Source organism: Gavialis gangeticus, unplaced genomic scaffold (assembly GCF_001723915.1).
Source record: "Gavialis gangeticus isolate Ggan-Ray unplaced genomic scaffold, GavGan_comp1, whole genome shotgun sequence".
NCBI lineage: Eukaryota > Metazoa > Chordata > Crocodylia > Gavialidae > Gavialis > Gavialis gangeticus.
This window is the reverse complement of record NW_017729031.1, coordinates 61,707,062-61,712,013: the sequence shown is the minus strand read 5'-3', so window position 1 is coordinate 61,712,013 and position 4,952 is coordinate 61,707,062.

Genomic DNA, 4,952 nt, shown 5'->3' with positions numbered 1-4,952 from the left:
TGTGCGTGTGTGTGTGCGTGCACACGTTGCCAAGCTGGCTGTTGTTAGCTTGTTTAAGAATGTCATCTATTTCTTTCTTGTGCTGCCAAGCTGGATCTGTGAGGTTTATAGAGTCATCTGCCCTCCCCTCTTCCTCTGAACACTTCATTCTAGTGTGTAATGTCTAAAGAACCATCTTTACCCATGGTTTTAATGTTGCTATTTGGAGACTAAATAGTTTTAAATACTTTGTTTGGGTATTTTAGAATATTTCTTTGTCTTTCTAGGATGGAGTGTGAGAGCACACTGTTACTGGCTTGATAAATACCTCTGGGTTTTTTTTGCCCAAACACACATATCTATTTCTTGTAATTTAAATGGATTTTGGCATCTTAATTTCCTTCCTTTGCTGAGCTATATGGAATACTTTGTTGTGTCTGCTACCTTGTAATGATTGTTGCAGATCTGTTTCTAAAAAACAAAAATTTTAAGGGCTAACATCTGGCTTCCTTATATCAGGACACGGTTGATGGTTTGGGTATAACTGATGGTTTGAGCTCATGTTGATATGCCATAGTTAACTGAACCTTGATATTTAAATAAATGTAAGAATTTAGGCACTGGTACAACTGAGAATTCCTGTAAGGAAGTATCTGTAACTGTCCTCCCTTAAAGTTCTTTCCACTAACTTCATAAGTAATTCTTCTTCTCCCTGCGCTCCATACTTCTGCTGCCTGAACATATGTTGGGCTGTTTCTTTGTGCTTTTGGTAATACAAACGTGGTTCTAATCATAGATGTTTGTAGTTCTCTGAGCTGACATGGTTACCACCTTGAGGTTCCTTCAGCCATATTTGCTTCCATACAATGTGCACATTTCTTCAACATTTAGCTGCTGGAAATTGGCATGCATGTTATAAGTGAGCAAATCTGTTAAAATCAGTATTTGTCTCTGCTGGGGGAAAGTGAAAGTAATGCTGCCTGTGTTGCACTGGGATCAGCACAATGAGTACACAGAGCTCTGTAGCAGGGCTGTGAGAAATGTCGCTGAGTGTTTCATTTCAAAGATGTTTCGACATGTTTCGAGCTTGAAACAGCAAAATCGAAATGAAACAAAAAGCATCACAACAGCTTCAAAACTAAATGAGGGCACTGGAAATGTTTTGAAAGTTTCGAAATGTTTCAAGTTTTGAAGCAGCCTGATGGTGGGAGGCAGCGGAGAGTCGAGTGGCTCTGCAGCCCCATGTAGCTCAGCCTGGCAGGGCATGCAGCCCTGGCTCTGCCCACCTCCCGCCATGGGGCTGTGCTCTGATTGGCTGCACCAGCCCCATGGAGCACAGCCCGGAAACGAGAGGCAGGGAGAACTGGGGCTACGTGCCACCTCCCACCACCAGGCTGAGCTCCATGGGGCTGGTGGAGCCAATCAGAGTGCTGCCCAGCAGCAGGAGATGGGCAGAGCCAGGGCTGTGCACCGATCAGCTCTGCCAGCCCCACGGAGCACAGCTTGGCAGTGGGAGGTGGGAAGAGCCAGGTCTATGCTCCGCCTCCCACCACCAGGCTGAGCTCCATGGGGCTGCAGAGCCACTCAGAGCGCAGCCCAGCGGCGGGAGGCAGGCAGAGTCAGGGCTGCACTCCGATTGGCTCCACCAGGCCCAGGGAGTGTAGTCCAGTGGCCCCCACCCCCAGGAGGCATCTGGCACAGCCCTGCAGTTCTCCCAGGGGTGCAGGCTGCCGGATGACAGGAAGCTGCCACTGCTGCCTGGGGCAGTGGCGGCATTGGTCTTCCCCAGCACTGGGTGCAGGCTGCACCCAGCGCCAGTCCCAGGCAAGAGTGGCAGCCTCCTGTCATCCAGCACAGATCAGGGAGCCTGCATCCCCAGCAGGAGTCAGGCACAGCCCCACAGTCCTACCAGGGGTGCAAGCCCCTGGATCAGTGTGCCGGATGACAGGAGGCTGCCACTGCTGGCAAGTGTCACAAATTTTACTTTCAAGACTTTGAGGTGCAGTTTCTGAGAAATCTTTGCACCTATCTCCTTGAAACTTGGCAGGCTTTATGCCCACAGAAGGGGCTACCATCTCTACAATTTGCATCCAAATCAAGCAACGAATGACATTTTAGGCATTTTCATGATTCCTCATTATAACCTATAGGCAAACATCGAAACAGGGAAAGTTTTGATGAAACAAAATGGGAGAGTGCTTCGAAATAAAACAAAACAATGGAATGAAACACAGTCCATTTGAAATGGTGAAATAGACGTCGAAACAATATGATGGTGTTTCACACAGCCCTACTCTGTAGCTGCTGGCAGTGGACATTTTCTCTCCTCTACCCCTCCCCACCACCTGGCAGAGTCTTTGGCTCCAGAAGCTGCCAGTCAGTTACCCACTGCTACTTACCAGTATTTTCAAGGAAAGATCTTCTTTTCTTCATTCTGTCTTTCAAAAACAAAATGTGTTTCTTATTCAGGGGTGTTCTGTATGTGAAAAAATATAGTGCACAGAGCACCAGACACAAAGCTCAATTCTTGTATCAAAGTGTCTCATTGCTGGGTTACAGTATCAAGGTTAGAACTGATAAAATATTTCACATTTCAAAATTTTGAAAAGAAAACAGAAAATATTTTTAGATATTCTATGTTGTGTGTATACATGTGAGACAACTGCTAGGAGGCAATTTACCCTGAATTTTACAATGTAATGAAGAGCGTCACTATCACAACTGTTGGCTAGTTGGTTGTGGGGGGAGAATATATTTGCAGTGAGCAGATATCCCAAGTTGAAACCACCTATGGAAACAGGCCCACGACACCTCCTCTATAGTTCCAACATTTTTGAAGGATAAATTTACCCTGAAAAAGAGAATCTAACTCCTTATAAAGGCTATGTCATGTCTCTGTTACACTTTTACTAGGGAGTAAAACTAGTTGATTCCATTTCATGTCAGGACCCATAGTATAGTTTCTCTTGCTAGAATAGCAATCCCTAAAACCATTGCTATCTTTTTATCATTGGTTTCTCCTTGAGAGAATAGCTTGCAAATCCATTCCATACTACCAGTTTTGGATCATGATCTGTATGATCTATAGGTCAATTCAAATCTACTGCTTGAGATACTAAAACCAGTCAAGTTTACATAATTAAAGCATGAATTAGAAAGCAGAAGGGAATTCTACAGATATGTTCAAAACAAAAGTTATTTCAAGGAGATAAATTATCACATTATTAGTATTTAATATAAGGCTGTATTTGTTTTAATGGATGGCATCTCCTGCATCCAGGACATAACAAACAGGATCCCAAAGATTATCTGGCCCTTCAACCACTACCCTATGCTCCTTATCTATGTGGGCACGAATGACATAGCTCAGAGCAATCCCAGCTGGGTCATGAGAGACTACTGGGCTCTGGAAGTGGGGCTTAAGAGGTTGGGGGAACAGGTGGTCTTTTCCTTGCTCCTCCTGGTTGTGGGTCATGGGCTGAGGAGGGAGAGATGGATCGAGGTAGTCAACCAAAGACTGTGGCACTGTGTCCTGGGACCCGAGGAAGCCAAGAAAACTTACCAGGAGAGCAGGATGCCGCAAGGGAGGGAGAGCCCACGCGGCTCGTTAGCCACGTCTATGTACAGCTGCAGCGTCAGCTGCCGGCCGGGAGATTTAAAAATGGCGGCCGCTGCTCTGGAGGCAGTGGAGGGAGAGGGGAACAAATGGTGGGCAAAGCTGTCCCCACCGTTAGCCCAGCGGGACAGGAGCTGCCAAGCCGAAGAGCTGGAGAGTCCGGTGGCCAGGAGAAGAGACAGGACGGCTGGATTCCCAGCGAATAGAGCCTGCGGCGCCAGAGCTGGGGAACAACAGGGGATCAAGATCACCCAGGGAGATCCCAAGCCACATAAAGTAAGTGCAGTGGCAGTGGGCGCGGGAAGTGCCAAAGAGGAATGTGAGGCCAAAGATGCACCTGGCAGGATAGAAAGTTCGGGGCAGGATCACCGCCTAGAATAGAAGGCATCGATCGAGGAATAAAGGGTACAGCTCTATATACCCATCCAGGAGACGTCACTCCTGGGCAATATCATAGGGGTGCTGGTGGTAGGTCAGGCAGGTACACTTTATAGAGGGATCACTGTGAGGAAGCACGCAGCTGAGGGTTCAGGGTGACAGATTGGTGGTGAGAAGTATCCCTTGCAATAGGGCTGGGACATCTACACAGGCGGGGAAGGAGTCTGTCAGCACATCACTGAGCCGGTGCAGGGAAGTGGAGACCACAGGTGGCGTGAGGCCAGGGTGTAGGGGTGGCAGGAGCCCCGTATGTAACCGACGAGGCCAACCCGGGACACTGAGGGACCTGTGAACTAGCCCCACCCCACTGGGATAACAGCAAAGTCATGGCAGGCGAGAAGCGGGGTTGGTGAAGCGGGAGAATACAACCAAACGCAGTAACACCAATGCTCGGTGAAGAGGGCGGTCACCAAAACGGGGAGTTAAACTACTAGTAGGGATCTATGAAGGCCCATTGGGGATACACTGGTATCATTGTGAAGGCTTTGGCTTCCATGATCACAGTCCACTCTTTGGTGAGAGAGGCAGTGGTCTGCTGAGGAGAGATAGCCTCCATCTCACTCTGCTGGGGAGGAGGCTCTTCTCAGCCAGACTGGCTGACCTGCTCGACCAGGCTTTAAACTAAGCCCACCAGGGGATGGATGGAAAAGCACCAATACAAGTCCAGTAGGCAACTACTGCATAACCAGCAGGTTAGGGCACCCTAGGGAATTCACACCTACCCCAGCCCTGGAACGGTGCCCAGCTGGGAGTGCAAGGAAGCCTAGGGCTTCCAATGGGACAATACGTGTCTGTATACCAATGGCAGGAGCTTGGGGAAAAAACAGGAGGAACTGGTCCTCCTGCTAACCAAGAAAGACTACAGTCTTATAGGGATAACAGAGACCTGGTGGGACTCCACCTATGACTGGGCCACAGG